The following is a 21,460-nucleotide window of genomic DNA, read 5'->3' as shown; positions in this document are numbered from 1 at the left end:
AAGACTCAGAAAGTCCTTGGTCAGACTAAACATTACTGAGCAGCAACTAAAAATATTGATGTTATCAGCACTGTTCCCAGGCCGAAAGTCAAAAACACAGCACTGCACCAGCTACTAAGAAGGAGAAAAAGACTGCTGCTGCTGCTGAACTCAGGACAAGTACTGATGAGACTAAGGTACCTGGTTTTGTTACAGATGTCTCTTTAGTTTCTTTTAATTGTTTAGGTATCATATATTGAGGTTTAAAGGTAGTCAGCAAATTAATTTTAGGATTTGTGGGAAGCCAATGAAGGGAGAGATTTTGTTTACATGTGGTATCTTGAATTCTTAAGAATACATATTTGAGCATTTTATTCTCTCAGAATTTCTGAAATACAATTGTATCATTGCCCAGTGAGGTAGATAAAAAATACTGCAGTTGAAGACAGGGTATTCAAGTACATTTATCTTTCACCTATTTATAGACAGCTATTGTAAAGTGTTGGAACAACTCAAACTTGAGAAAGAAAAATAGCTACAAAATAGCACTCCCTTGATGCAAAGGAAACTGGAGTTTAGATATTTTTTTTTTTTGGGCCTGAATACCACAAAATAATGTTCATGTGTGAAATCAAGTTTATTGAGCAAAGAAATAAAATTTATGTAGTACAAACCACTTTATCTTTCAATATTACTGATTCTCAAGGACATACAATGAAGAAACAAAACTACATGAAATAAAAGATTCTTTATTCTCAGGGGTTTAAAATAAATGGCTAAATTTACATTTCCTTTGTGCTTCACTGGATAGCACAGAAAGTGAAAGGAAATATAAATCATAATGTACTTCATAGTGCTGGACAGAATACAAGCCATGTTTCTGGTTTAATTCAGACTCAGCTTTATTAAGTCTTCGATAAAATACAGATAGAATCTAGAAGGAAAACAAAAGTTTTTAAAAAATTCTTAAAATCTTGAGCAGGTAGAGAAAAAAAGTGTACCTGTTAGAGTACACTTGTTAGTTGTTAAGGAATAGCCACCAATAAAAATATTAATTTTAATGTAAGATTACATCTTTGTTAAATGCCTACCAGTATGCTTTGTGACAAGGTATGGTAACCATCCACATTAAAGACAATGAATCAGAATATGTAAGTCACTAATATACCCCACAATGTGCCAAACTGACCAAATAACAGAGAAAAATCTGTGTTAACTATTCATTATGCAGTTTAAAGCAAAGGTCAGAACCTCCTTTCGTTTACAACACATCAAATTAGGAGAAACTCTTAAGGATGCTTTTACAGCTCTAAAATAAAAAAAATGTTGCAGAAATAGAAGAGTAGCTAATAATCTGACTGAATTGGTCCAAACCCAAGTTTCTTTTGCCCAGGTCTACATTGTTGCCTATGAGAAATTCCCAGTTTTCCAGTACCCACCAATATTAAACAAAACATCATCCAAACTACACAAAGCACACGGCTGTGGTTTTCAGTTTGTTCTTTCATTAGGAAACAAGTTTTTAAACCCTTTAAATGAAAATGTACATTCCTTAGAAATTACAGTATGGAAGGTCTGGTTTTGATTTTCTTATTATTTGATCTGTCAGTTCCAATTTAATGTCATATGGGTTAAGCTTTCTATGAAAATTAGCCAATAACTGCCTGCAGTCTGTCAATAGCCTAGCTATCATCTACCAATAATCATCAGACTTCCTATCATGACTTTTACCTGATCTGGCTTTGCTCTGGTTTGTTTCAATAGCTGCTTAAGCTCTAAATTTTTAATTTTCAGAGTCATAAGGATTTTTTTCAGTATTTAAAATAAATATCTTGTGAAGAAACTAAGGTCTTGTGTTTTAATTTACAGAAGTTAATTTCTATAGAACTATCCCAGTATTCTGGTTTCTATTGCAAATAGAGTTTTAGCTGTTTTAAAGTTTTTTCTTTTTATTTGCGTATGTTTTTAAATATATTTGTTGTCTTCTCAGGTGATTTTGCTGTGCTCTTGTGAGAAAACAAATTTTTGAATTTTTTTTTTAAATGTAGATACATATACACTCTTGTAAAATGTGGCAGAACTGCATTAATTTACATAGGTCTGCTGGCTGAAGTCTTGTTTTGATATATTTCTGCAATTTATTTAGATTTTTTTTTTTTTAATTGGTGTATTGATTGATTCCAGAAAATCCTTTTTAAAGAAAATGGTTTCTATTAGTGGTGTTTGTAGAATTCTAGTAAGGTTGAATTAGGACCAACGTCTAGCATCTCCAAATTCGGACATTAAATCCCCTCATATAATAAAGTTATTTACATTTGAGCCATTGTACCAAAAGCTTAAAAGCCAGAATTACTCATGTCTATATAAGAAACTGGGAAGGTTTCTACTGATTTTGGACTAAGCTTTCACTGTAAACATTAATGTTGCTAAAGACTAGTTTAAAGCTTGACTAAATAAATACATCTTACACAGTGTCCAATACTAATCGAATTTGGCTACGGAACTTAGCAAGGAAGGGTAAGTTTTAGGACATGTGTTTGTTAAATTTCTGTGGTTTGTATGAAGCAGTAAGTGTTTTGTTATTTTTTTTTTTTTTTTGGCAGCTATCACAATATCCAATTAATAGAACAGAATAATCCGATCACAAAGGGAGCTTGAACTGAAAGTTTAATCTTGATAGCAAATGAATACACAAACAATCATTTGATGACAATGTACATGTCATTGTTTAAACCTGAACAATCTTAGGGATGTGTTTCTCATTTCAACAAGACCATTGTGAATTTTGATTCCAGTAAAATCTGAAAGATTTGTTAGCTTCAAACTGGCTGCTTTAGCTAGGAAATGAAAAATAAAATTATGAATGTAAAGAAAAATTTAGACTGAAATGTCTTACAAATAAGTATGCAATACAGCCATGCTCGTAGAAGATGTTGCGTAGTTGCTTGGGTAATACTGTTTCACATGAGCCAAACCCCAAATACCATACTGTGTGTTACTAATGGAAAAGGATGAGGAGACTGAAGTTGTTAACTTATTGCTGTTAAATCCACAAGGATCTTCAAAATAGTATGGAAAAGCATGACAGGTATCTGTCACATTTAAAATTTTATAAAGTGAAATATCCTTTGAATAAAAATGAGTTCAGTAGCATTACAAAGTATCTAAGCCTGACAAAAAAAAAAAAAAAGAGAAATAGCATTAGACTGTTGTTTAAAGGACTTAATGTGAGATGTTGAATGAAATTATATAAAACGTGCAATATATACGTTCTAAATTCTTTCATCTCAGTACTGCCAACTTAACATATGTTAAACATTCAGTTAATTTTTTAGATCCTCTGAAATACTGGATACACATTTGTTTCAGCTAAGAGGAGAGAGTGATAATGGGTTTGATCTTTCTCTTTGATACAGCTTCTTAGTTGTATAGGAACGTGCAAAATCCTGTTCTTCTGTGCTCTGGAGAAATGAACCATGTAACAGTTTATCTGCATATAGTAAAAAGTGTTTTCAGTAGGCTGTCACTTCTAAAAGCCATTTCTCCAGACTTTTTCTGACATTCAAGTTCTTGAGACTCATGCAGTTGTGTTTTTTTGTTTTCCCTATGATGCTTGCGTTGGAATTTCTTTTGGTTTCACTCATGTATGTGGTCTCTCATTATGCCTTATGTAAACTAAATGTGGGACTCTGACAGATGCTGGCTTGCCCCTTCCCTACCTCCTGGTTTCCTGTTTGTTTCCTATTATCCAACTCATGCTGGGATTGCAAAACAACTTGTGAAAAGAGAACTCTCAAGAGTGCAACCAAGATGTGGAGGGAGAAAGAAGGAGCAGAAGTTCCCTTTTCTACATTTAAATACAGCAGATTAGGTCCAAATCAGAACTACATCCTCTGATACCTTTTCCCATACAGTATTCCTATGCCCACATAGGTCAAATGCATAAGTGAACTTGCATGCTCATTGAAGCACATATGCTCTTGGAGCCCCGATTGTTCCAGCTACCTACCTTTTCAAAGCATCTTAATGACTTCTTATAACTATTGTATATCTTTTATCAGTTTGATTTAGATTTAACTGGATGCTTAATGACTCAGTGCCTTATGTACAGTTTGTATAGAATGTATACTCTGAAGACTCACCTTAAATATTGGGAAAGTTTTAAGCAAGGCAACATGAAGGAAGCAGAAGATATTCCAGGATATTTGACCAAGCTTAAAGTACTTAAAGCAGTGGCTGCTGAACAAGAAGCTCAGAGTTCAAGCAGCATCTAAATGGCACTCTTGGTCATACAGTTTAGTTTTAGGTAGTCCTGAAAGGAGCAGGGATTGGACTTCATACTTATGGGTCCTTTTCAATTTGAGATATTTGACTATTCTGTGATTCTAATATAATTCCATATCACATAATCTATGGAATTAATTGTTTTCCTACAGGTTTCTCTTAAACTGTGTGAAAAAAAAAAAGCAGTATTTTCTTAATGAAAACAAAAGACTGCTTGTGCAAGAGCAAGAGATTACTTTGTGTTACATACTGAGACATTTTGAAGTTAAAATTAAAATATTATATTGCTATAAAGACCATATTTTTCAAGTGATCATACATTTAAAAGTACAGTTTATGTACAGTCTTCATATAAGAAAATAAAATGCTTTCATAGTCCACTAGCTAGTGTAAACCTTCTTTTCATTTCAAATAGATGTCTTTGCACTTATTTAGTAACAGTTGTAAATATTTTCATCTTTCCTAAAGTGTAAGAAGTACAGCTGACATTGAGAATTTGAATCAGCCAAAGCTAACCTGCATTTCACTTCAAGTTAGCAAGTGAAATCGTAATGTACCACGGAAAATAAAATACTTGCATATGTATATATGTAGACATATGCATGTGGACGTATACGAAGTATGTTTATTAGAATGGATAAGAGATAATAAAAATGGTAATGACAGAAAAATAAAGGAAATTTTAAATATTTTTAATTGTATATTGGCTTTTAACAGATGTGTCAAAGCAATTTGTCGGCATTGTGCTAACTTTTATAGTGTAGCCTTGTTTTTGAAAATTGTATAGAAATTAATACAAAAGACAAGCAAAAGAAAGTGAACCTGCCTTAAAGTATCTGCGAGAGTGTAAGAAATAAATTCTAAACCTATCCTGCTAAAATATGTTTTGGAATTAGATGATTATAATGAAATGTAATGGAAGAAATCCTATAATGTGTGTGTGCTTCATGCATATCCATGAAGGAATTTCTCCTGACTTAACTTTAAATCTGTCTCTTCAGACATGCACATTGATTTTGAAGATGTTGCAGCACTAAGCGTGAAACATTCTTGATTCCTTTCTGTGCTGTCACTGAGACTGATAAGCCACATTATGGTTTGGTGGCCACTTAACTCTTGTGAACTTGACAGTCTTTCCCTGGAGCAAGGAAATAAAAAAATAAAAAAATTTTAAAAAAGAAAAGAAAGAAATAAAACAAATGTGCTGGACCTAGTTGTGCTCAAGATTGCTCTGTGTATGAAATGCTGAGTATTTCTGACAGCAAAGCTAGTTTACGTTCTTCTTTGCTTCCTTACTAAGGCATACAGAGGAAAAAGAAAATATTATTTTTAAAGTTATGCTATTCATACTTAATCTTTGGAATGAAAAACTACTGTTTTCAAAACTTCAGTGTCAGGAACAGAGCTATTCTAATTCTGACAGCATATAAAAATTGGACACGTCTGTCTGACCAGAAGACTGCATCACAGAGGCCCAACTGACCTCCTCCTTCTCCCAGGCAGCTCTCAGGGCATAAGAAACTATAAGGAACTAGTAACTGGTACAAAAACTTCTATGCACTCTTTAGACCAGCAATAGAGGTCTAGATGGTGGAGATGGGCTTACAGTTAAAATTAAATAGGTTGTTTTGTTTTCCAAGTTTGTAATTAAATTCCTGCTCTTCTTGTGGGGCAGGATGACCACATGCTGGTTATTTTGCATCTGAATCCATAGCAGAGACTGGGGACAAGAGTCAAGAGATGATCTAAACAAAGCACTAATTGGAATAAAAAGAAAGTAAAAAAGTAAATAAACAAAAAAGAACCAGAAACCCCATGAACCAGTGGCTGAAAAAATTAACTAGACATACTTTGAAAAACTTCTGCTAACAGATGAAATGCAAATCATCTGCCCACAAACAAACCTCCATGTCATTTTTGATGTCCAAGTGCATTCATGTCAACTGCCCAGTGATAGCAGATATGGCTCAAGACCTGCAGGAGGCACACACTTGCCTCCAACAGCAGCTGGAGGAGGGGGGAGGCAGGCACATTCTGGCACACGGGTAACACTGGAAGTCTATGTTTAGGCAACTGAACAAGTCCTGGGATTCTCAACGGACAACACTCTCCATCTGCAAGCCAAAACACAGATTAAGGACAAAACTTCAGTCTCAGTTTTGTAGTCTGTGTTTAGTTTTGGCCACATCAAATGCACAATTAGCAAATGGATGCCAAATGGATGCCTATGGACCACTGATTTCCTCTCCCTTTTTGCTTCAAGGGCTCAAAGAGCCCTGAACATGTCTGTGTTGTTGAACTGTCAAAAGGATGCACCATCATGTGGTTTTGAGAATCAGTGCTTTCAGCTTACAGCACCTCAGGGTCTTTTGTCTTGAAGTTATGTAAAACTCAGTATTTAATTTCTTCTTTCTCTGTTGTATGTAGCTTGAGTGGGAGAATATATTGTCTTAGGATATGGAGTGCAACCTTCACAAAGAAATTGGAATATAATTGTGATAAACACATAAATGAATTGGCTTTCGCAAATCATAGGTGTGGCTATCTGGTTATAACTATATGAGTTCACAATAACATAAACAAAGCTCACTAAGGACACAAGATTAGACAACAAGTTGAAAATGGCCAGAACTCTTGAGCAAAACGGAGTCACATAGCAAAAGAATATGTAAAGGTAAAGGAAAGAAGGCGGGGGGGGGGTGGGGTGGGGGGTGGGGTTTCTTGATATAAGAAAAGCTAGTGCCTGGAAAACATATAGTACTTTTTAACTTAACTTAGGTTGTAGAAAAAGAAAAATGTTTGTCCCTCAATAAAACCCTTTTATCTCGATTAGAGGAGTCAGTTCATACTTCACACAATGCTATTTAAAACATAGTTGCTGATTTCTCTGCATTTGCTGCATAGTTAAAATTCTATGTAGTACTAATCGAAGTGCTAAAATTCAATTAAGTCACATAATTCAGCAATGGTAAATAGAAGCAATAAAATGTATTAATTAAAAAGTGCGATGGTTTCTCTTTTTCTGACACTCGAGTGCTATAAATTAGAAATGCTATTATACGATGATTAATTTACTCAGAACATAGAATCATAGAATCATAGAATTGTTAGGGTTGGAAAGGACCTTAAGATCATCTAGTTCCAACACCCCTGCCCTGGGCAGGGACACCTTATGCTAAGTCGTATCACCCAAGGCCTCGTCCAACCTGGTCTTGAACACTGCCAGGGATGGAGCATTCACAACCTCCCTGGGCAACCCATTCCAGTGCCTCACCACCCTAACAGGAAGGAATGTCCTTCTTATATCCAACATAAACTTCCCCTGTTTAAGTTGTAACCCATTGCCCCTTGTCTTGTCACTACAGTCCCTAATGAAGAATCCACACACAGCATCCCTATAGGCCCCCTTCAGATCCTGGAAGGCTGCTATGAGGTCTCCACGCAGCCTTCCCTTCTCCACGCTGAACAGCCCCAACTTCCTCAGCCTGTCTTCATACGGGAGGTGCTCCAGTCCCCTGATCATCCTCGTGGCCCTTCTCTGGACTTGTTCCAACAGTTCCATGTCCTTTTTATGTTGAGGACACCAGAACTTCACACAATACTCCAGGTGAGGTCTCACAAGAGCAGAGTAAAGGGGCAGGATCACCTCCTCCAACCTGCTGGTCACGCTCCTTTTGATGCAGCCCAGGTTGGCTTTCTGGGCTGCAAGTGCACACTGCCAGCTCATGTTCATTTTCTCATCAACCAACACCCCCAAGTCCTTCTCTGCAGGGCTGCTCTAAATATGTTCTCTGCCCAGCCTGTAGCTGTGCTTGGGATTGCTCTGACCCAGGTGTAGGACCTTGCACTTGGCATGATTAAACTTCATGAGGTTAGCATCAGCCCACCTCACAAGCATGTCAGGGTCCCTCTGGATGGCATTCCTTCCCTCCAGCGTATCAACCAAACCACACAGCTTGGCGTCATCAGCAAACTTGCTGAGGGCGCACTCAATCCCACTGTCCATGTCAGCGACAAAGATGTTAAACAAGACCGGTCCCAACACCGATTTGTGAGGGACACCCCTCGTTACTGGTCTCCAGCTGGACATTGAGCCATTGACCACAACTCTTTGAGTGCTGCCATCCAGCCAGTTCTTTATCCATCGAGTGGTCCATCCATCAAATTAATGTCACTCCCATTTAGAGACAAGGATGTCGTGTGGGACAGGGTCAAAATCTTTGCGCAAGTCCAGGTAGATGACATCAACTGCTCTACCCCTGCCCATCAGTTCTGTAGCCCCATCATAGAAGGCCACCAAATTGGTCAGGCAGGATTGCCCCTTAGTGAAGCCATGCTGGCTGTCACCAAGCACCTTGTTGATTTCATGTGCCTTAGCATGCCTTCCAGGAGAATCTGCTCCAAGATTTTGCCAGGCACAGAGGTGAGACTGACTGGTCTGTAATTCCCTGGGTCATCCATTGTCCCCTTCTTGACAATGGGGGTTATATTTCCCTTTTTCCAGTCATTGCGAACTTCACCTGACTGCCATGATTTCTCAAATACGATGGCCAGCGGCTTCGCAACTTCATTTGCCAGCTCCTTCAGGACCTGCGGATGGATCTCATCAGGACCCATGGACTTGTGCACGTTCAGATTTTTAAGATGGTCTCGAACCAGTTCCTCTCCTACAGCGGACCTTCCTTAGTTGATGTAATTCTATTCACTCAAGGTTTGTCAACACAATTTGCTATCAATTTTTGCTTTATATCAACTGTAGTGAGTACAGCTACACAGAAAGTTATTGTCATTTGAAACACTGGATCCTATTCTTCTGGAAACAAGAAGCCAACAATTATTTTTTATTGTTTAACTTAGTTTAATTTATTGTAACTCTCTCTATTACTGTGTTTCCTTGAATTAAGTATTTTAGTATAGTTGTATTCTACTGTATTTATGTTCTAACCTGTGATGTGGGAAACTGCTCTGTAATTTCACAACTTTATTACCTGAGGAAAAATCTATGTCAAAATGTAAATTTCTGTAAAAATGTAAGAATGTAAGTATGGCCCCTTAGTACTGAGATTTAGGAGTACTTCGCAACCTTTGAGCATTTATTCCTGCAAAAACTTGTGAGTTAAAAAATACATTCATCAAGACCTTGCAGAGTAACACTGTGACCAAGTTCCTCATGTCTGTACAGTGTAACAAGCCCTCAGTTATACAGAAGACTGGACTGGCTTTCCACCTGCATTCAAGCACACAGGTACAAATGAAACACATTTTCCAGGACACATGGAGTATTGCATATGAAAGCACAATAAAATGTTAATTTACTCAGGTAAATCTTTACTTGCCATCTATGAAGCAAAGATATGTGGAGAAGGCAGTTAGAGGATCCAGCCTTTTTATTAGAGAGCAAACAAAGGATACGGGGTCAAGGTTGTGGAATATGACTGTATTGGTTAGAAGCAATTGGGTATACATCTGTCAGACTCCTAATGCGTATAACTTGCTTTCACAATCTCACTCTAACATAGAGCTAGACATTACATTTTGAATATTTGAATAAAAATGAGAATTTAGTAAGTCATAAATTGCTGACAGATTCTGCCTGAATTCACCAGCTAATTTCATTTGCAAAATGAACAGAATGACATGGTTAACAAACCTTTTACCTAGGTTAAATATGTAGAGAAATGTCTTACGCTGGGAAGTCCCAGCTTCAATTCTTTTCTATGCTTGCATGAACATGAAACTTCTCATGAGTCCCCTAACTTCGAATTCTGGGTGGGTGGCTTTCAGATTTTCCTGCTGACACTGTTTCATACTGTGTGAAGTACTTAAGTTTACATTGAAGCAAATACTGCCAAATAGTAAAGAAGATTAAACAGATTTTTAAAGCTAATATACTAAAGGCAATACTGGACTAAGTAAGTATATTTTTTACAAATGGGCTATGCATGTGTGAAGTCCTTTGGGGATGTGTTGGACATCTGGCATTTTCAAGAAGCATCAGACCTACTAACAGCAGAATGACTGTGTTATGCATTCATAATAATGCCAATGTTTCCACATGCAGTGGATGGACTGTACAGACACAGCTGTCCTGGGTTCAGCAGTAGCAGTCATGTTTTTCCTTTGTGGTAGCTGGTGCAGTGCTGTGTTTTGACTTCCAGCCTGGGAACAGTGTTGGTGAAGCCGATGTTTTCGGTTGTTGCTAAGTGACGTTTACCCTGAGCAAGGACTTTGTGAGGCTCATGCTCTGCCAGGGAGGAGGGGAAGCTGTGAGGAAGCAGAGATGGGGCGCCTGACCCAGGCTAGCCAGGGAGGTATTCCATACCACAGCACGTCATGCCTGGGGTGGGGGGTAACTGGGAGTTACCCGGAAGGACACGGGTAATTGGACACCTGCCCAATTGCTGAGACAATTCATTTGGATATTAGAAATTTCACATTGAGATACATGCAGAGATACAACACAGTGAATCCAGTCCTACCATACTCTCAGTTTGTGCCTTAATAACTTTCACTTAGAGGACACTACCTGCTGGCTGTGGTTTAAGCCCGCCAGCAAATAAAATGCCACGCACTCGCTCTTCTCTCCCCTCTCCAGTGGGCTGGAGAGGAGAATCAGAAGAAACAACACAACTGAAATAAAATAGTAATGATGATGATAATGGTACTAATAATATAGGAAATGGAGGAAGGAATGAAGTTTTTGTCCCTCAAAGTCCCAAATGATGCACAAAACCTCACTACCCCTTGACTGATGCCCAGCTTGTCCCCAAGCAGCAATTGGCTGGTCTCAGCCAATTCCACCCAGTTTATATACTGGGCATGACGTACTGTGGTATGGAATACCCCTATGGCTAGGTTGGGTCAGGTGTCCTGGCTCTGCTCCCTCCCTGTTTCCTGTGCCCCTCCCTCACTGGCAGAGCATGAGAGACTGGAAAGTCCTCGATCAGTGTAAGCGGTACTGAGCAACAACAGAAACAGTGTGTTATCAGCATTGTTCTCAGACTATATCCAAAATACAGCATGCTACCAGCTACTAGGAAAAATATTAACTTTATCCCAGCCTGTCCTGGGTTCAGCAGTAGCAGTCCTTTTTCTCCTTCTTAGTAGCTATGCAGAGCTGTGTTTTGACTTTCGGCCTGGGAACAGAGCTGATAACAATGATATTTTGGTTTGGCCAAGGACTTTGTGGACCTCATGCTCTGCCAGGGAGGAGGGGAAGCTGGGAGGAAGCAGAGGCAGGACACCTGACCCAAACTGACCAAAGAGGTATTCCATACCACTGTACGTCATGCCCAGGAGGTAACTGGGAGTTAGCCGGAAGGGCTAGTGCACTGCAGGGTTGAACGAGGTATCGTTCTGTGCTTGGTCAGGCTGGGGGGAGCGAGTTATCGGTTGGCTGGTGATGAGGTGTTGTATTCTCTTCCCTTGTTATTTCCTTTATCATTATTATTACTGGTGGTAGCAGTAGTGATTTGTGTTATACCTTAGTTACTACACTGTTCTTATCTCAACCCATGGGAGTTGCATTCTTTTCGATTCTCCTCTCCATCCCTCCAGGAGCAGGCGGAGGGCAAGAAGGGGGGGAGTGAGTGAACGAGTTGCCTGACTGGTTTTAAACCACGACACAGCCTAAACCAGGACACTGCCCAAATATATCCTTTTGCTGAGAGCTGTGTCAATGTAACTATTTTTACTGTAAAAATGGAAGAAAAATATTTTGGTTTCTAATTGTAGAGTCATAGAATGGTTTGAGTTGGAAGGAACCTTTAAAGGTCATCTAGTCCAAACCCCTTGCAAGGATCATTTGTCGAGGTGAGCAGCTCCAGAGAGGTGCCTTCAACTCCGGAGCGAGAGGAAGCTCAGCGTCCAGGAACCTCAGGTCTGAGCGGTGAGAGCCATCTTAAGACCCTGAAGACCTCCCCAGGCCTTGCCCAGGAGCCGTCACTTCCGCTGAGGTGAGCAGGGACTCAGAGGAGGGGGCGCCAGGAGGGGGGCGCCAGGAGGGGCGGCCCCGACCTGAGCGGGTAAAACCCGCCGCAGGGAGGGCGTAGAGCAGGGCTTGCCATGGTAGGCAGGGCGTAAGGCTGGTGTGGGTGCACTCAGGGCTGGCGAGATCTTGAACGTTCCCCTCAGGACCAGGGCTCGAGCTGGGAGCCGATCAGAGCCGATGAGAGGGGAGGCTGCAATGCAGAGCTCGGGAGTTTAGAGAGTGGGTGCGCTGGTCTTGTGAGGGGAGGGTGGACGATGGGCAGGGCTGCACTCGGTGCGTCCTGGTGGCGGTCCTCCCGCAGCAGGGGTTGAGTTGCCGGACACTGTCAGTAGGCTAAAAGATGTCAGGGAAACAGAGGAGCAGGACTGCTTTCCGCAGGCCCAAACTGTGCGGGGTCCACAAGTATCACCCTAGCACACAAAGAACAGGAGGGCATTAATCCAGGAAGCTGGGAGCTAGTAACAAAAAAGCAAACAAAACCAAACAAATAGAAAAGCCACCAAAAAAAAACACAACAAAACAAAAGTCGACCAAAACAAAAGCCAAAAAAAACCCCAACAACAAAAAAAAAAAAAAAGAGGGAGAGGGTAATTAAAATAGCATTATAAAAAGCCAGATATTCTGCATGCGCAGAATGTAAGTTTTCCAAAACAAGTCTGTTAACCTGACAAGAAGTTACATCGTTTTTCCTAGATAATCCTCCATAACCTCAGGTTTTGTTCCTTGAAAGCCCTGAGGCATTTATTCACTGACAGTAAAATGGACTGTTTCTGGTTCAGTAAATTAGAAATTAGTCAGGAGTCTAATTACCTCAGTAGCTAAAGAGGTCGTTGCTTATTATATGTTCTCATCCGTTAGAATTTTGTGCCATTTAGGCAGCCTTTTCTGATACATGTGTTTGGATGTTTTATTTTCTCATGGTGTAATGCTGACTCTGAATGAAAAAGATCAACTTACAGAAATTCCTTTGCTATCTTGTATTGTGCATTCACATTTTTAATTGTGCAGATTAGTTTGTAGAGCTACATATTTGGTAATTTTTTGTACTAATTTTAAAATTCAGCCACTGGCATCAGTCTTCATTGTTAAGAAGCTGACTTTCTGTAAGCTTAATCATTAGCTCATGATTGGTGCGGTCACTACTTCAGTTAGAAAAAGGTGAAGTTTTTACAATAAAATAATCATATAAAATAGTAAAATGATTATATTTGAGAAATTTATAAATCAATAGTGAGGCTTTGTATATTAGAAGACATCATAACTTTGCCGTTTTGTATCATAGTTACTCTATAACTAAATGTTACAATGGTAGTCTTGGTAGCAAGAGCTAACATAACTATATATGGTGAGGGGAGTATGGGTGTATGTATTGTAAAACTCTACCCAAGCAGAACCTAAGTTTAAGATAGCCAAAAAGGGCATACCAGAAGCATCCTGGTGAAGATAAGAGAATGCTAACATCCACAAGACGATTGGGACCTAGCCAAGTAGAGAAAAGGTGAAGAGGACAACCTAAGGAAGACTTCTTACTTCATCTGAGGAAGACTACTCTTTACTTCACCAGGGCGACCACCAGAGGAGGCTGCGCAAGCGCAAAAGAGACTGATGTCGTAATAGACTGATGTAGCAATCCTTGATGCATATATATTAGTAAATGAAGTAATCTGTGTTGAATATGTATTAGTTACAAAATTTTTAGTGTATAAATTGCGAACGCGATGTGACGGGAGTCGGAACCAGATTTGGGTGCATACCCCTGGTTCCCGGTGCCTCAATAAAAGCACCTCATATAACCATCTCAGTGGTTATGTGTTTGTCCAAACGCTAACACTTCTGTAACACATTTTCCTGCATGAGAACCTTACGGTGTCCCCTTTTATACTAATGTAGTGAAATAAAATATTTTAACAAAATTGTCATTCAGTTTGCAGCATTCAGAAAATTTGAAGCACATGTAACTATGAGAAACACACTTTACTGAAAAATAAGGGTCACAGAAAGAAGCTAAAGCTGTTAAAAAAGGATTTTATCCAAAGGACTAATAAGAGGCTTAATCAGGAATCTTAACTCCTATTGAGCATTGATGAGACCTTAAATGTGCCGTTATCCCTTACTGTACCTGCTGTTTCCTCCATAAACAAATGATTAACAAGAAATACATGTGTCTTTCAGGAGTGCCTCAATCCATGTTTGTTATGAAAACTACTTTAAAAAGAAAAACCTATTTTCACTTATGGTGTATCAAACTTTGAAAATACTGCTAATACTGTTCAGGAAACTATGATTACTGATGATTTAAGAGGAATATTACTCAATTTAAAGCCTTGATTTGAACTGGACATGTTTTTAGAGAATCAGGAGCAAAGAAAAGAGATCATTGCCAGCACATACCATCACTGTTCTAAAGAAAGAGTGAACTGTAGGCAGTTTAGATAAATGGCTGTCTTTTGCTGTTATGTCCCACTGATCAATCAACACTGGCTACTGTCTATGCCCCGAAGTTAGATGATGTCTTCAATAAATCCTAGCATGCTTTGAAATAAATTGCTGGGACTTAGTCTGACTGTTAATGCTTCTCTAATAAACCATGCCATAGCTGTTTGATACTAGTTTAGGCACAACTGGTTGCCATCAAAGATAACACCAAGCCTGAGAAATATTTTGCTAAATCAAAGGTCACAAAACTTCCTGTAACCTGGCTGTAATATACCTCAGCTGAAGTAATTAACTAAACAAATTAAAAGCAGAAGAGTAAAACTGAAAAATATCTCAAACTGTTGTATACATGCACTTCTGCTAATTATGAGCAGGTTTTTCAGTGTTTTCTGAATTCTTTCCAGCTGCCATAAGTCAAAAAATCACTGGCTGTACTAAAGCATTCAGGATTAGAAATTAGTCACAATATAGGTCCAGCTGAGAAAATGACAAAATCACTGTGCTCAGCTATAATGTACAAAGGTAAGAGACAAGCCAGGACAGACGTACACACTGAGCAAAAGTAGGTGAAGTGTGAAGCATGAAGTTGCAGATGTGTGGGAATAGGGGAACATTCATTGAGACAGGTAAGATAGAAAAATGGAATAACTGTGGAGAAGAAGGAAGAGAAAGTGATGATATGAAGATGAAGAAGCATTAGACCTTAAATCATCTAGAAATATGAAAATGGCTTAGATTTTCTTTGGTCTTTTGAGAATATTGAGGTGAAAAAGTTTGACAGGCAAATGTCTTGACAGTTTCGATTCAAAATATATTACATTTTCAGTATTTATCTTGAAAGTTCATCCACTCAAACTAAATATTTAGAGCAAATGGTGCATCCAAAAGGCAGTAAGCTGCTACATTTATTTAGCATGTCTCTCTTTTTCAAGTGTGAAAACTGAATGTTTCAAAATACAATGTGAAGAGGGCTATAGTGTAATCTTTCTTCGGGTCCAAGAAAATGAATTTGTATTTCAGTTACTTCAAAACAGAGAATTTAATTCTATTAGCTACCAAAAAAGGCCTTTGGTCACTAGAGATCTAACCTGCTGATTAAAGAACACAAGATACCCACAGGCTAATGCTAATTCTCACAAACTTCCCAATGCCCCGAAGAATTTACTGAATTTACTGCGGGGTAACAGATTAAGTAAAGGCCTGAAAATTATGGCAAAAATACTGCTATAAATACATGACACACTTTATCTGATTAATCATTGCATACATTAGTGGCCACCCTGGTATGGTGTAATATAACAGGTAGACAGGTTTTTATCATTTTTCATTCATATCACAGACTGAGATGCTTGGGGTCATTAGGTATGGTAAAGTATCCTTCAAAATTATTATTAGTATGCCCTTCCTACTCCTAGGAGGTATTAGCAAGCTTGTGAAAATTACATGTTATTCATGCATTTAACACATAAAAGTAAACTCTTCAAAATTCAACATTATGAAAACAGCAGGAATTCCATTGTAGTAACTAATTTAGTGAGAGGTAGAAAACTATAGAGAGAACATTGTAAAGCTACTTAAAAGATAATAAAACGAATGTTAATAGAGTTGGAATTAGGCTTATTAGACCACCTTTCAATGAAAGGATCAAAGTTCAAGTAGTGTAAGTCCTGGTGTTACTAATCACTTTCCTTTTTGTTTTGTTTGTTTGTTTCTATGATATTCTCTAAGGAGTAAAAATTTTAGGTTTTAGATATACAATTAAAAAGTTGATTCCACAAAAAAGTCCTCAGTATAAAAATCCATCATGTTTCATGAAAAACTTAGAAAAATGACAACATCTGAAAAAATTCTGAAATTTGAAAAATAAAAAGTAAATAGGTTCCTGAAAAAAGGTAATTTACAGTGCAAGTTCATTTCATTAAAGTCAGTCTAGAAACTACCATTATTACTTTTTTTTTCTGTAAAATAAGCATTATGCAGTTTATTCCAAAGCCAAATTAATAATTTTGACAAATCCACATAGCTCATATGACTGCTGTTTAGTTCTTTTATAGTTAGTCTAGATCAACCATATAAAAATACCAGTTTTATATTTGCCTAAAAGACACACTAACAGTATTAGGCATTTTTTCTGCAACTTTTCAGTAGCTTTGAAATGAATGTGCATTTAATACAAAAGATTGTTTCTGAAAACTTCAGGTTTTGTTTTCTCTGCTATTGTCAAGCCATTTTATAACAGCTCTGAATTACATTTATAGTGATATTTTTTCCTACAGTAATTTAATTTTGTTAACAATTCATTTTCATATAGATTGCCACATGCTGAAGTCTGAAGTATTTTTACTATTGTTTCGTTTGTTTGTTTTTTTTTCCCAAGGCTTGTCTGGAGGTGGGTGGTTCTTAAAAGAGCATTTGTGTCATAAAGAAAAATTATACTGAGATCAGGTTAGATATACCAGTGGATCTGGTTATAGATGCAAATGGCACCATGAAGATTCACTTGAAGAAATCAATTCCTGTCACATTTATGTGGAGTGCTGCAGACTAGTTGGAGATTTGTCACTTGCTTACAGATTTAACACAAAAAGATTTTGGTTATTTTGCTCATAAGGCCAAATTCAATAGCAGAGCCACACTGGCACACTCAGGAGTGCAAGATTGTTTAGGACATTAAATAGTGTAAACACCACTGAGTATTAATGCTGTTTTAATGTGAAGTAGTATCATTTTCAAAAGTGGAGTCAGCATCATAAACCAGTGATGGGTTGAGGATACTTTCAGAAAGTGCTATTTTGTTTCCCCCTTAGTGGATTCTCTGGAGTTAAGCATCCAAACTACCATTTTTCTGGGCAGAAATTAAGAGAGAAAATAGTATCCACAGATTATTTGGTGTAATGTCTCTATAAGGGATTGGGGGGGGGGGGTGTCCAATTACATATAAATTCTGTTCTGCGTCTAGGAATTCTGATTATTTTCTGACAAAAAATTAATTATAATGGATAAGAAAACTTGGATTCTCTTTTCCTTTAAGATCAGATGTCTACTTTGGCATTATACTATAATCAGAAAAAATACCAAGGATTTCTATGATATTCTGAATTTAATTTCCTCACAGGTAGGGAAGCCTTCAGTTTTGAGAAGATGGAAGCCTATAGCAAGTCATAAGTAGATGCCGTGGCACCTTCTTGTGAGCAGAGGGAATATGCTATAAACACAGCATTTATAGTTAGGGCACATGAAGTTTTTGTAGTCCAAAGTAATGAATCAACTCATTAATAACAGTTCCAACTTTGAAATATGCAAAATATAATCCCTCCTTACAGTTCCACCTGCTCTTTGTGGTTATTTCAGTTCTCAGATGGGCCTGGTAAGGAGGGACAATGCTCTCGGTGGGAGTTTCTCCCTTGGCTTTGCTGGGAGGAGCATGACATGTCTGCTTTCTTCCTCCACTCTCCTGGGATCTGCTAGGGTTTTGTAATGGTTTAAACCCAGTCAGGCAACTCATTCACTCATTCCCCCCCTTCTTTCCATCCCCCTGCTCCCGGAGGGACGGAGAGGAGAATCGAAAAGAATGCAACTCCCACGGGTTGAGATAAGAGCAGTTTAGTAACTAAGGTATAACACAAATCACTACTGCTACCACCAGTAATGATAATGATAAAGGAAATAACAAGGGAAGAGAATACAACACCTCATCACCAGCCAACCGATAACTCGCCCCCCCCAGCCTGACCAAGCACAGAACAATACCTCCTTCAACCCTGCCATCTACCAGCCCTTCCGGCTAAATCCCAGTTACATCCTGGGCATGACGTGCTGTGGTACGGAATGCCTCTTTGGTCAGTGTGGGTCAGGTGTCCTGTCTCTGCTTCCTCCCGGCTTCTCCTCCTCCCTGGCAGAGCATGAGGCTCACAAAGTCCTTGGCCGAACCAAAACATCCTTGTTATCACCTCTGTTCCCAGGCCGAAAGTCAAAACACAGCTCTGCATAGCTACTAAGAAGGAGAAATATGACTGCTACTGCTGAACCCAGGACAGGTTTATTTTAGTACCTTACCATACTCCACCTGCTTCAAGCCCAGTGTGAAGCCCGTTGCCGTTTTATAGTGATGCAAAAAATTACATTCAGTGGCCAAGTCTGTATGTCTGGCAGATGCCCCGCAGCTTGGTTGGGCTGGAGCAGTGCTGAAGGGGCTCAGCACAGTAATCCCCTGAGAGGAGCAATCAATCAGGAAAACAAGTACCTTTTGACATGAAGATTTTACAGTCTGATTTGAGTTCCTCTTTATTGTGGTGTTCTGCTAATTGATTTTCTGACACTAACATTATTAGAATTTGAAGTACTAACATGTAGCTATTATTACTACAGGCAATCGTATGCCAAGAATATGAAGTTGTTGAATTTGCTTACATGAAACATACAGAATCAAATATTATATTCCTGTCAGTTCAGGAGTTTAATGTATATATTTTATAATGTTGGCAGCAAATCAGAGAAACTTACTGTGTTTGACCTTAGTAATAACAGAATGTGTTTTATCCATTTGCTTGTGAGGCGAGAGGACTTTCCTAGGATTAAGCACAAAATGCTATCATGTTTGCTATCATAGTAAAAGTTATTTTTATCAAGTTTCAGTCATTTTTAAAGGCTTATTAATAAATGAGCAGCCTGTTTCAACTATGTTAGCAGAGGTTAGACATTTGTATTACCAGGTCTGTCATGCATCAGTGGTCATACTGTGCAATTACAGAATCATAGAATAGTTAGGGTTGGACAGGACCTTAAGATCATCTAGTTCCAGCCCCCCTGCCATGAGCAGGGACACCTCACACTAAACCATGTCACACAAGGCTCTGTCCAACCTGGCCTTGAACACCACCAGGGATGGAACGTTCACAACTTCCCTGGGCAGCACATTCCAGTGCCTCACCACCCTTACAGTAAAGAATTTCTTCCTTATATTCAATCTAAACTTCCCCTGTTTAAGTTTTAACCCGTTACCCCTTGTCCTATCACTACAGTACCTAATGTAGTCCATCCCCAGCATCCCTATAACTTCCCTTCAAATACGGGAAGGCTGTTATGAGGTCTCCACGCAGCCTTCTCTTCTTCAGGCTGAGCAGCCCCAACTTTTTCAGCCTCTCTTCATACAGGAGGTGCTCCAGTCCCCTGATCATCCTTGTGGCCCTCTTCTGGACTTATTCCAACAGTTCCATGTCCTTTTTATGTTGAGGTCACAAGAACTGTACACAGTACTCTGAGTTCTCACGAGAGCAGAGTAGAGGGGCAGGATCACCTCCTTTGACCTGCTGGTCACGCTCCTTTTGATGCAGTCCAGGGTATGGTTGGCTTTCTGGGCTACGAGCGCACACTGAAGCTGGCTCATGCTCATTTTCTCATCAACCAACACCCCCAAGTCCGTCTCCGCAAGGCTGCTCTGAATCTCTTCTCTGCCCAGCCTGTAGCTGTGCCTGGGATTGCTCTGACCCAGGTGTAGAACCTTGCACTTGGCATGATTAAACTTCATAAGGTTGACATCAGCCCACCTCACAAGCATGTCAAGGTCCCTCTGGATGGCATTCCTTCCTTCCAGCGTATCAGCCGAACCACACAGCTTGGTGTCATCAGCAAACTTGCTTAGGGCACACTCAATTCCATTGTCTGTGTCACCGACAAAGATGTTAAACAAGACCAGTCCCAGCACCAATCCCTGAGGGACACCACTCATTACTGCTTTCCAGCTGGACATTGAGCCATTATGTTGCCATGTTTTACCTCCAACTCGATCTTCAATTTTTCACAGGAAGAAGGTAAAACTTAAAACAGTTGTTTTATGTTATGCAAGAAATGAAGATAAAAATATAAAGCTATGTATTAATGCTTGACATTTTAGTCTGTAACTGAGCTTTGCATAAAGTATGATGTATGCTCGAAGTGGTTAAACACTATATAACAGTGCAAATGTTTGTTAAGTGAAGAAAAACAATGTTAAAATGAACCTTTCAATAGTGCAATCACTGTTTCAGAGCTTCTCTAACAAAAGGATTTAAAGCCACTGTACTGATAGGAAAGAGGACTAGTTTAATACAGTGGTAGAAGGGTAGAAACCACTTCTGACATCCAGCCCTGTCACTTTTTGCTTCAATTATTACATCCATATCTGAATATGCTTTTAAGTGTTTTTGGGGGGGAATCAAGACTGTAAAAAATACTACAGTAGTCCCCTATGACTTTGTTCAAGTAAAAACTGACTTGTCAGGTTATATATCCTTTTGTTAAAGTGGGAAAGGCAAGAGGAGGTCCAGTTAACAGAATTCAGCAGCTGCAGAGTTGAGGAATGACAAACAATGAGATTGGTCTTGGTCTCCACCTGAGATTTTTTAGCTGCCTCCAAGGCTCAGATGTCAAAAACCAGTTAAATTAGGAAAAAGAATTTCAGAAATGGTCTTAAGGAGTCTGCAGAAAGCTCTTCTCACAGCTTGCTGGTTCAGATGTCCTGGCAACAGGAAACCTGCTCAGAGAAAGGTCTTGGAGGCCTGTGTGACAATCCTGTGTATCTGATTTAATTTACTTTGAACAGCATTTGTGTTTGAACAGAAAGCACATCCTTTAGAAAAGGGAATAAAATAACGAAAAGAGCTAAACTGTAATATTAGTTTATAAATTGCCTCAGACAGCTATCCATCCAGACAGCAAGGACTCACATCAGTTTCCCACATGTAGACATCCAGTAACAAGTGATGCTTCCTAAGGGATCTAAGACATCCACAT

This window comes from Pezoporus occidentalis, unplaced genomic scaffold (assembly GCF_034315485.1).
Source record: "Pezoporus occidentalis ecotype Australia unplaced genomic scaffold, CSIRO_AGI_Poc_V1 ctg3, whole genome shotgun sequence".
NCBI classification, from domain to species: domain Eukaryota; kingdom Metazoa; phylum Chordata; class Aves; order Psittaciformes; family Psittacidae; genus Pezoporus; species Pezoporus occidentalis.
Note: the sequence above shows the minus strand (reverse complement) of the source record.